Consider the following 13,076-nt stretch of genomic DNA (forward strand, 5'->3'; position numbering starts at 1 on the left):
TATCTATCCAAGAAAAGGTAATGTTTCTGATGACTTCTACACCTGGGAAGGATAATTATGCAGTTTGTAATTTCTAAGGTGTATTAGATTCATAGGACTGACATAACAAACCACCACAAACTGAGTGACTTAAAACAATAGAGATTTATTCTCTCACAGTTCTGAAGCGTGTATGCTGTGCTAAGTCTCTTCAGTCGTGTCTGACTCTTTGTAACCCTATGGACTGTAGCCCTCCAGGCTCCTCTGTCCATAGGATTTCCCAGCAAGAATACTGGAGTGGGTTGCCATGCCCTCCTCCAGGAGATCTTCCTGACCCAGGGATTGAACCCACATCTCTTACATCTCCTGCATTAGCAAGTGAGTTCTTCACCGCTAGCGCCACCTAGGAAGTTGCACTGAAGGGTGCTGCTGCCGCTGCTAACTCACTTCAGTCGTGTCCGACTCTGTGCGACCCCAGAGACGGCAGCCCACCAGACTTCCCTGCCCCTGGGATTCTCCAGGCAAGAACACTGGAGTGGGTTGCCATTTCCTTCTCCAATGCATGAAAGTGAAAAGTGAAAGGGAAGTCACTCAGTCATGTCCGACTCTCAGTGACCCCATGGACTGCAGCCCACCAGGCTCCTCTGTCCGTGGATCCTCCAGGCAAGAGTACTGGAGTGGGGTACCATTGCGCTGAAGGGTAGAAATCCAAAATTAAGTTGATGGCAGGCCCAGTGTCTTTCTGAAGACTCTAGGGAAGAATCCATCTTTTCATAGCCCAGGTTTCACAGACCCATCTTCCTCCTATCATCCTTCCTTCCTCCTGTCATCATTTTTGTTGGTTGGTTTGTTTGTTTTTAATCTTTTGGCTTCACCATGAGGTATGTGGGATCTTAGTTTCCCATCCAGGAATCAAACCTGCGCCCCCTGCATTGATAGGGCAGAGTGTTAACTACTGGACAGCCAGGGAAGTTCCTCTCATCTCTTTTTATAACACCAATCATATTGGAGTAGGGTCCACCCTGATGACCTCACCTTAATTTGGTTACATCTTCAATACCGTGTTTCCAAATTAGATCACATTCATAAGTATCAATAGCTATGACTTCAATAAATCCTTTGGATTTGGGGCAGGGACACAATTCAACCCAATAAATAATATAAGAACAAACATTGTAGAACTAGGGTGTTGCTTCCAAACTAGTAGAAGAAGTGAACTGGATAATTATGAATACTCAAAATTAAAAATAATATTGACAACAAAACCTAATAAGAACAGGACCATTGCAGGCTAATCTTATTAATGAACACAGACTTTTTTATTTTAAAAAAATTAATAAATTGAATTTACAATATATACAAAGATTTTAAGGTTGATGCAGCATAATAAAGAGCTTCTCTGGTGACTCAGAATGTAAAGAATCTGCCTGCAACACAGGAGACCTGGGTTCCATCCCGGGGTTGGGAAGATCCCTTGGAGGAGGGCATGGCAACCCACTCCAATATTCTTGCCTGGAGAATCCCACTGATGGAGAAGCCTGGTGAGCTACAGTCCACGGGGTCACAAAGAGTTGGACATGACTAAGTGACTAAGTACTCACACATGCAGCATAATAAAAAGTAATATAATTCACCTCATTAATAGATTAAAAAAGAAAAATCATATGCTTATCATATATCAGAGAAAGTAGCATTTGATACAGATAATTAATAGCACCTACCTCCCAGGGTTATAGTGATAATAAAACCAATCTATATCAAGCAATTTTACAGTGCCTGGCACATAGCCAACATTCAATAGATTGTTACCTGTTAGTAGTATTTATAAACTTTAACTGCATTTCACACACATACACAGAAGATATTCAAATGACCAATACATAGACAAGAAAGTACTCACCTTTATTAGGATTCAGGCAAATACAAAATAAAACCCAAATAAGATATCACTATACCCATCAAATTGGCAGAAGTTTAAAAGTCTGACCATACTGAGTGCTGCTTAATATATATAGGAGCTTTCATATACTGCTAATGATGACAGCCACCTTGGAAAGCAGTCTGGCATTATCTATAAAATCTTTTACTCTGTAATCCAGAAATTCCACTGCTAGGTATATACTCTACAGAAGTGCATGTTAAATCAACCCAAAACTTCAGTTATAAATCCCACTTGGTCATAGTGTATGAAAGTGCAAGTGTTAGTATAGCCACTATGGAGAACAGAATGGAAGTTTCTTAAAAACTAAAAATAGAACTACCATATGACCCAACAATCCCTCTCCTGGGCACATACCTGGAGAAAACTATAATTCAAAATATATATGCACCCCAATATTCATTACACACTATTTACAATAGCCAAGATATGGAAGCAACCTAAATGTCCATCAACAAGAAATGGATAAAGAAGATGTGGTACATGTTCACAGTGTAATATTACTTAGCCATAAAAAGAATAAAATAATGTCATTTGCAGCAACATGGATGAACCTAGAGATTGTCATACTGAGTAAAGTAAGTCATAGAAAGACAAATATCATGTGTTATCACTTAAATGTGAAATCTAAAAAAAGGGGAGGTACAAATGAACTTATTTACAGAAGGAGAGCCATTGATGTAGGAAGTAAACTTATGATTACTAGGGGAATGGAGGGGGATAAATTGGGAGATTGGGACTGACACATACCTACTACTATATATAAAATAGATAATTAATAAGAACCTAGGGTATCATACAGGGAGCTCTACTCAATAGTCTGTAATGATGTATATGGGAAAATATTCTAAAAAAGAGTAAATATATATATATGTATAACTAATATACTTTGCTGTACACTCAAAACTAACACAACAGTGTAAATCAACAATACTCTGATAAAAGTACGTATGTATGTCAAAACCTATCAGATACTACACTTAAAGATGCAGAGTTTATTACACATAAGTTATACCTTGACTAAGATTTTTAAAATAGTTCAAGATAAAAAAAAAAACTACCTGCCCCACTCTTTTGAGAGAATAGGTTTGATGACCCTATATATTAACTCAAAGAACCTCATCAAGAAGTACATGAAAAGCCATCACAGCCCATGTCACCAGAAGTGATTGTCTCTCTCTTAACGAGGTTAGTGAACACAGGTTTTTTGGCCATTCCTCCTTTCTAACAGAACAGCCTCTAATTTTGCTGGAGGGGAATTATCTCTTCCCTGTTGTGACACCCTTGACTTAACAGTAACTCTGAATGTAGGAATTCCCTAACAGTTCAGTAGTTAGGACTCTGAGCTTCCACTGCAGGAAACCCAGGTTCAATCCCTGGTCAAGGAACTAAGATCCCACAAGCTGCATGGCATGGCCAAAAAAAGCCAACCTTGAATAAAAGGTGGTCACATCATGACCTGAGATGAGCCCAGTGGACCCTGTCCCCCAGGAATTCCTTCTCTGTGGGGTACAGGGTTGGAGTCTGGGAGACGATACAAAGCTGACTCCCCTTAGCCGTTGTTTCCGTGGCGTCCTTTTCATTTCTGTGTAGAAGGGATGGGGGTGGTAATCCGGTGGAGGGTAGGATTTGGGGGACAACTTTGATCTACTTTTACATAGCATTTTGAATAAACATAAGGACTCTCAAGTGCCCTGACTAAGAACTGGGGTGGAGAGCAGTTTAAAGCTCCCTCGAACAAAGGAGTCACCACTAACTCATAAAGACACTGCCAAACAACAGCTGGTACCTAGACTCCCCAGCGTCAGCATGGTTTCTGAGCCACCCTTTACTAATACAATAAACACCTTTTTTGGTGTAACTTGCCCAAAATTGGTTTCTACTACTCGAGCTACAGAAGGCTGATATGGTGAGGACCTGGGCACCAGATGGGATAAATAGATCTTTAAAGCCTCTTTCGATGCTGTGGTACTAAGATAAGCACAAATATAATTAGGCCTCTCTCATAGGAATCAATAGTTATAGATGTGCTGGGAAGACAATACTTAGCTCAGTATCTCAAACAGACATGCTGGCTCTAGACACTTTAAAACAATGAACCAAAGTATAATTTGTAGCTCTAAGGACACACTGGGGATATAGTTCCAGAAATGGGCTCAACTTCAAAACCTTGGAAGGAGATTCTGCCAGAATACCATCATCCATTAAGACTGATGTCAACACAGAATAAAATAATTGAGTGAATGTTGGATGAGGAAGCTGGGGGCAGGAATCTGTAAACATCAAGAGGATAATGGAATCATAAGCATTCATCAGCATCAGAAACAAATGAGGTTAGAGGAAACCTGAATAATTCCTTAGCAAGTCTCAAGTACGTCTCTGACCAGAAGAAATCATGCTTTGTATATCTCGTGAAATCTTTAATATCTACTAACCTGGGTTTGAATCTCAGCAGAGTTACAGCAATGAATACTGAAAAAAGAGAAAATCAGGGGCTTCGCACTCTGAATTGGGGTGGGTGGTAAGAATATAGTTTTACAGAATTTGGTACAGAAAAAGTTTCTATTGATTCAAAATCAACTTTTTATGAAAATTTCTTCTGAAAAGGTCTCTATCTAGTTTTGTTTTTGTTTTTTTTTTACAGATAGGAACAGTGTTTCATGCAAGAGAAAAAGCATTCTAAGCATTCTGTTTTGGTGAACATGGAAAATGAATTCTCAGATTTGGGGCTTCTAATGGCAAATTAAATCCATCTCACCAAGAAAAGAAAATGAGGAAAAAAAACAACTTTTATACTGTGGGAAATAACTGGTGTGCTGATCTTTTTGAATCTCCTGATTGCTTTACCTTGTCATGGTTTTCCTTAATGGTGACACAGATTTAAGAAAATAAAACCCATCTGATAGAAGTTCTGTCTTCCCCCTTTTAAATTATTTAGTAACATTGGGTAGCTAAGAAATTGTCTCTGCTCCTACAAAAAACCCCTATGCTAATTGTGGCCAGAAAAATCAGTAATTATAACAGATTATACAAAGCAGGAACGGCTACACTAACGTTAGGGAGTAAAGGGTGCAATTATGTGGCTCAGCCCAAGACATCTTCACTCTGAATCTCTGTGAAGAATGAAGAAAAAAAAGCTCTACACCAAAATTGAAGGGGACCAGTTTTCTGATTGTGTCCTAGGGGATTTGGATAAAGCTCAAGCAATTTGAAGCATACCCTCAGGTTGTACTCAGCAGAATTCCTGACCTCTGCCACATCCTATCTATCATAAGCCTTTATCAGGAGAAGATGCCAAATCACAAGCCATTTGGTGGCATATAATTGCTTCGACATTGACAGCAGAAGGGTATATATCATCTCCTATGTTAAAAGGGGAGTGAGTGTTTTAAATGTAAGAAGACTGAATATAAAAGCAAATTTAAATAAACACAAAAGAAAAGCTAAACCAATACTAAACTGAAAGGGATATCAAAATAAAATGAAAGCTTAAATATGGACTGAAGAAAACAATTAATAATGCATGATTTCTAATGATACTTTCTGATCTATTAGAAATGTTGAAGAAGCAAGAATTAAGAAAGAAATGGAAGAAGGAAGAAAGAAAGGAGGAATGGAGAAAATAATATGACTTAGAAAAGCTTATGAGAGCATGGAACTGATTTTATATATGTGAAGCTTTGTGGTTGGTTTTGTGGATACAGAATTAAATAACACTAAACTGTGCAGAGAGAAAGGTCTTCTACGTCTCTATTTTTTCACTTACATCACGAGGAACATCTCTGGGCAGTCTGTCTTCATCTTTAACACCTTCAAACCTTCCTTTGAAGAGGAAAAACAGAACAGGCCACAAACTCTGAGCCTTTGGTTGATGACACCATCCAGCTCAAATTTAATTACATTATGTTATTTTTAGTGTATTTATTTTTGTGGTTACCCTCTATTTATGGCAAGTGAACTGGTTTCCATTTGTGATCGGCCTGTAATTTTTTTTCTTTACTTACGTTTATAAAAACAGAGTCAACTTAAAGACAAACATCAGACAGATGAGAGTACAAGGTGAAGAAAAGAAAACCAGTGTGGGTCCGGTGTGGGTTAGGCAAAAACCTTGTAAGGGGCACTAGTGATTTTAGTTAAGAAAATATCAATGTAAAATCATAGACTGTCAGAGCTAGAGGAGGCTAAGAGCAGACAATCTGAATCCCCTCTCCTTGTAAAAGCCCCAAAGACAGGGCAGGAATAGCCAGAGAATGGACAGTACAGCCTGTAACAGCAAAGACAATCTTTAAGCTTGCTACCTCCTCCTCCAGTGCTATATTGTTATTTAATTTGTAGGCCTCTCCAAAGCTATATGTGTTGGAACTGGCTAAATGTGTCTAGTCCACAAGGATGTCAGAATACGGAAGCAGGCGACAAAGGAATTTATATTTTTTATTAACACGGATAAACTTGTGCAACTTGAAGAACCACAGTGACATCTAGTGGTGCTCATTGATAATGCAACTTTCAATGCAATTCTCGGTTTAAGCAAGCTTGTCATTACCCAGAGGGATGGTATGGGGAGGGAGGAGGGAGGAGGGTTCAGGATGGGGAACACATGTATACCTGTGGCGGATTCATTTTGATTTTTGGCAAAACTAATACAATTATGTAAAGTTTAAAAATAAAATGAAATTTAAAAAAAAAAGCAAAGATTTTTTGGTAGAATATTCCTTCTTTGGGATTTGTCTGCTTTCTCATAAGTAGAAATAATTTTTAACGGGAATATCACATACATGAAGTTGTGCCTTCCTTAATGCATCATACCGAGAGGCACAGGGAGATGGTTTGTTCCAACATAGGTGAATATTAACTTTGACAACTTGGTTTACCCACTGGAAAGTTACTGTCTGTTCCTTTCTAATTAATAAATGAGTTATAAAGTGATATTTTGAGGCCATAGAAATATCTTATCCTTTTCAAACTTTAATCCACTAGTTTTAGTATTCATTAGTGATTCTTGCCTGAATCCATTATTACACATAAGGGTTGCAAAATGGTAATTTCATAATTCTGTTCTTCCTTCTTACATTTGTTTTAATTATTATTTTACTGAAAAGTGATTTTCCTATTTTCTTATGTATTTATGTTTATATTTATTTCTTAGTATGGACTCGTGAGTTCTTACATCATCTATCATCTATACAAGAGGCTATATGTATAGATATCCAATGTGGCTACCATGATGGACAGCGCAGACGCAAAAAATGTCATTAGGTTCCCAACTAACTATGCTGTCTCTTGCCTCTGGGACTTTACCCTTATTGTTGCTTCTCATGTGAAGACCTATTCCCAATAGATTATAGATTATGAAAGAATTCATGAGTATGTGCATGTATGCATTATAAGTCGCTATAGTTGTGCCTGACTCTTTGCAAAACTATGGTCTGTAGCCTGCCAGGTTCCTCTGTCCATGGGATTCTCCAGGCAAGAATACTGGAGTGGGTTGCCATGGCCTCCTCCAAGGAATCTTCCTGACTCAGGAATCAAACCCATGTCTCTCATGTCTCCTGCACTGGCAGGCAGGTTCTTTACCGCTGGTGCCACCTGAGAAGCCCATGCATTGTATGAATGGTATACATATTATATATGTTAGATATGTTGTAGATTATATATTCATGGTATCTATTATAAATCATAGTATTTACTATACATAATCTATAATCTATTGCTATTGTTATTTATTTCTCTTCAAAAATACAAACGTCACCAAAGTCAAAAAAGTATAAGAAACTGCTGCAAATTAAGGAGACTGAAGAGCTATGAAGGCTCAATGTAAAGTCCAATTGCAGATGCAGTTCAGCTATAAAAGACATTTTGGGATAATTGATGAAATTTGAATAATCTTATAAATCACTTACTGTGGATTAAATAATGACACTATAAGTGTGTTAAATTCTGTCTTGATCATTTTACTGTGATTATGTGAGAAAACATCCTTGTCTTAGGAAATATACTTCAAAATATTTAGGGGTAAGTCAGCATTATATCTGCAGCTTATTTTTAAGTGGTTCAAAAATCAATCAATTAATTAATTAATATTACATGTGCATTGAGATAGAGGAGAAGGAAATGGCAACCCACTCCAGTACTCTTGCCTGGCAAATCCCATGGATGGAGGAGCCTGGTAGGCTGCAGTCTGTGGGGTTGCTGGGAGTCAGACACGACGGAGCGACTTCACTTTCACTTTTCACTTTCATGCATTGGAGAAGGAAATGGCAACCCACTCCAGTGTTCTTGCCTGGAGAATCCCAGGGACGGGGAGCCTGGTGGGCTGCCATCTATGGGGTCGCACAGAGTCGGACATGAATGAAGCGACTTAGCAGCAACAGCAGCAGCAGCAGAGATAGAAAATGATAAACAAATGTGGCGAAGTGTGAACAACTGGCCTATCTCATTGAAGGGTACACAGAGACTCTTTGTACTATTCTAGCAACTGTAAGTCTAAAATTTTTGTCAAAATAGTAATGACAAGAAGGGTAAAATAAGGTTTTAAGGAAGTTTTTAAAATTTTTTATTTATTTGTTTTTGACTATGCCTGGGTCCTCATTGCTGTGCAGGCTTTACTCTAGTTGTGGCAAGCAGGAACTTTGTTGCAATATGCGGGCTTCTGATTGAGATGGCTTCTCTTGTTGTGGAGATACTGTAAGCGGGCATGCAGGCTTCAGTAATTTCCATGGGTAGACTCCAGTAGCTGCGGTTCCTGGGCTCTAGAGCATGGGCTCCGTAGTTATGGTGCATGGGCTTAGTTGCTTCTCGGCATGTGGGATCTTCCCCAACCAGGGATCAAACTCATGTCTCCTGAATTGGCAGGTGGATTCTTTACCACTGAGCCACCAGGGAAGCCCTTAAGGAATGTTTATGTCTTGTTTATTAATAAAAGAACAAAAAAAGAGAGCAAAATAAACACAAATTTGCACTACAGGCTTGAAAATTTCAAAGTCTCAGTCTTCTTTCCACTGCTGCTTCCAGTTTAAGATAAACGACTGCTTTTCCATTAGGGAATTATCTTGCCAGTCAAGGAAATCTATTATAAATTACTAGTTTAAATTCTCCAGATGTCTGAAGAATCCCTCAAAAACACACGTATTTTATAAAAGCTCATACACTTAATATCATCATGTAAAAAAGATGTTTATCAAGATTTTATCCAACCAACCAGCTGTGATTACTCTTAATTTGGAATAGAAGAAGTTGGCTATGAAAAAAATTGCTCTGAAATATAAATATCCCCATCTTAAAAGGAACAGAAAATGAATACTGGTGAGGATACAGTCATAGCGAGTGACTTACTGGGTTTGGGGGGAAGTTGATGTGAACACTGTATAAAAATAAAAATAAAAAATTACTTTTGGGCTTTGTAACTAAATAGCCATGGGTTAGAACTGGAGTTCTAGAACTTACTAGCTGTGTGGTAAGATGGGATAATGTCTGGGACTGTGTTTCTACAAGACCTTACTCAGAACTGAGAAAATATCAGTTGTCCATAATAAAGAACCCAGGTGGTGTTTGATGGAGATCATCTGTAAGCTTCTGAACAAATGAAACCTCCAAAGCACCCAACACAGAGAAGTGTCCAGGAAGTAGGCCTTGAGATGTCTTCCTTATCACCTCCACTGATTTTAAGCATAAGAATAAAAGAATTCTAAAAGCATGTGTCTGTGTACAGGCATGCGCCATAATGTAATAGTTAAGCAGATTCCGAAGCCAGCTGCCTGTGTTCAAATACTTAGCACTTTGAACTCTGAGCAGATAACTGGACTCCTCTGTGCCTCAGTTTCATCATCTGGAAAATGGGGATGATAATACCTACCTCAACAGATGGGTGTAAGGAGTTAAGGAGTTTGTTTCATGTAAAGGGATTAAAAGGAAATCTTACAGAGGGCAAGAGTTAGCCATTATTTTGTTGGAGAATATGAGAAAAAAAGGATGTAGTGCTACTTAGGGATAAACGTGTCAGGTATTTAGAAAACATGGACCATGAGGTCAGTTAAATAGAAAGCAGGTATTCATAAGGCCTTGGGTGACAAACCTTAAGGGGAAAGAGAGGGGATTCAGTTCCCTGGTTCTCAGAACCTATCTGCTGCTGCTGCTGCTGCTGCTAAGTCGCTTCAGTCGTGTCCGACTCTGTGCGACCCCATAAACGGCAGCCCACCAGGCTCCCCCGTCCCTGGGATTCTCCAGGCAAGAACACTGGAGTGGGTTTCCATTTCCTTCTCCAGTGCATGAAAGTGAAAAGTGAAGGTGAAGTCGTTCAGTCATGTCCGACCCTTAGCGACCCCACGGACTGCAGCCTACCAGGCTCCTCCGTCCATGGGATTTGCCAGGCAAAGAGTACTGGAGTGGGATGCCACTGCCTTCTCCGCAGAACCTATCTAAGTCTCTTTAAATCCAAGGCAGGTGGGAAGCTGCTGTATAACACAGGGAGCTCAACTCGGTGCTCTGTAATGACCTAGAGGGGTGGGATAGGAGGAGAGTGGGAGGGAGGCTCATGAGGGGAGGGATGTATGTATACTTATAGCTGATTCACATTGTTGTACAACAGAAACCAACACAACATATAAAGCCTTATCCTCCAATTAAAAATAAATTTAAATAAATAACTACAAGGCAGTAGCCACTAAAAGGATTGGGTGGTTCAGTGAAGTGATTGTGCACACACGGATCCCCTTACCCCCATCCTGAGCATGGTTAGCAGGGGACTGTCAAAGTCCACCTCCTATGATGTCCATGGCGTGTTATCAGTTGTGCCTCCACATTGGATTCTAAAGACATCACACAGCACCTGAGCCCCCTGAACACCCCCCACCTCTGTCTTCAGAGGATAATGTAAAATGTGTGCATCTAACAAAGCAAAATGTTATCTTGTGTTTTCAAACTTTGTGGCCCAGGAAGTGTCTGTTCCATATTTCAGTAAAAGGACTCTTAACTTTACCATCTGTGTGAACCACTGGGTAAGCCCCAAATAACACTGCTTTCTGTCTTTTTATATACAAATATCTTCTTGCCAAATGATCAAGTGTCCTTTGGCTGTTGCTTCCCACCCTAGACACAAATGCATTTCTTAGATATCATCTCTTTGAGCTATTACTTGCTTTTTTTTTTTTTTTTCTTAAATGTGAAAGAAATGACAAAACCTAAACCCCTAAGAGCCTACAGGGTAAAGGCTGGCTGTGGTAGAAAATAACAGATTGAAAGTTTTAAATGTTCTTATGATACAAAGTAACTCAGCTAAGTGGCTTTGGTTTTTACAAAGGTAAAACACTGTGCTTCATTTAGGGAGGAGTTTCAGGGTAACTTAGGGAAGGCTTTGGAAAAGATTTATTAAACAACTAGAGAGAAGAGAGGAATTTATAACATTTATACCTATCTATCCTTCATGTGTTGTCCCTCTGAGCGATGTAATACGTATCATGGGAAGGAAGCAGTTTTATTTCAAATCTAAACCCAGACTTGACTCCCAGTCTCAAATATTTCCCATTTGTTCTTATAAACAGTGTGATCACAGGGTCTGCATGATTTGTGGTTCTAACTACATGGACAGCATTTTCCAAACAACTGGTACAAGGACACTTTATAGCCAGCAGCTTCTAACTTTCATGTCTTGATGAACTGTGGCTTGCCATGTATTAAGAGTTATCCTGGGACTTCCCTGGTGGTCCAGCGGTTAAGAATCTGCCTGCCAATACAGGGGACATGGGTTCAATTCTGGTCGATTCCTGGTCCCACATGCCTCTGGGCAGCTAAGCCCATGTGCCGTAGGTATTGAAGCTGTGCTCTAGAGCCCGGGAGCTACAGCTACTGAGCCTACACACCCTAGAGCCCATACTCTACAAGAGAAACCACTGCAATGAGAAGCCCGCACACTGCAACTAGAGAGTAACCCCTGCTTGCGGCAACTGGAGAAAGCCCGCACAAAGACACAAAGCAGCCAGAAATAAATAAACTTGCAAAATCTTTAAAAAGCAGTTCTTAATTAAAAAAAGATTTATCCTGCACCCCAACTTTTATTTATTCATTCTTTTCCCTTTTAAAGCAATTCACCAAAATTTTGACGTCACATTGGTAGTTTTAAATTTTATCATACCCCTGAAGTTCTCACTCTTTCATCTCTTCATCAAAGTTTACATATAATACCTTCAAATGTAATGAAACAACTCTTGTGAATGCAACATAACAGATATGGATATTTGGATGTCCATATTTGTTTTGAGGTGAGCAGGTATAACATAATAGATATGGATATTTGGATATCCATATTTGTTTTGAGGTGAGCAGGTATAATAGAAAGAGACCCAGACTGGAACTCAAGAGATCCAAACATTATTTCCAGCTTTGCCATCAACTGTGTGGGCTTAGACAGGTTGGTTAGTTTTCTGTCTTATAAAATAGGACAAATGATCGAAATCTCTGAAGGCTGGTTTACCTCCAAAAATTCTATGGTTCTTTAATTCTGCATGCTTGTGGGAAAGAAACTGATGATGTTTTACCTTAAATATAAATAGTTCCAGACATTTCTGGGTGGTTAGTCAACCAAAGTGGTTGGTAGCCTAGGTCAGCTCTCACGCGTGCACCTGTGCTGACTTGCCCGCCAGACTTTATTGCTTCACTGCAGAGGCCCTGTAGGCTGTTATATCGGCTGCGAGCCTTAACCACAAGTGTTCCTCAGAGACAAACGTCTTCATGTCTATTTCTTCTCTAAGAATCTTCTTCTGTAAAAGCAGCAGTTCCAAAAACAAGGGACCCCCACCCCTCCTCAACACACACACTCACCAAAAGAGCAGGAGTATTTGCTCCATATCAACACTTCTCATCTTCCAATGGGATCAGAATTATCTGTAAAATTTGTAAAAAGGTAACTACTCAGACTCCATCCCAAACCTACCCAATCAGAAGCTATGGGGTGGGCCCTGGGCACTTACATTTTTCATAAGCTTTCCACCTGCTTCTAATGTCTGACAAAAATGGAGAGACACTATAAAAATTTGGTGGTATCAAGAATGCAAAATGCAGTTGTAGATCCAAACTCAAAATACAGTCCAGTGAAACACTTTTCTTATTGACTAATGTAATTAAAGGAAAATAAAAATGTAGATTCTACACTGTCACAAATGAACTC

The sequence above is a fragment of the Bos javanicus genome, chromosome 7, assembly GCF_032452875.1.
Source record: "Bos javanicus breed banteng chromosome 7, ARS-OSU_banteng_1.0, whole genome shotgun sequence".
NCBI lineage: Eukaryota > Metazoa > Chordata > Mammalia > Artiodactyla > Bovidae > Bos > Bos javanicus.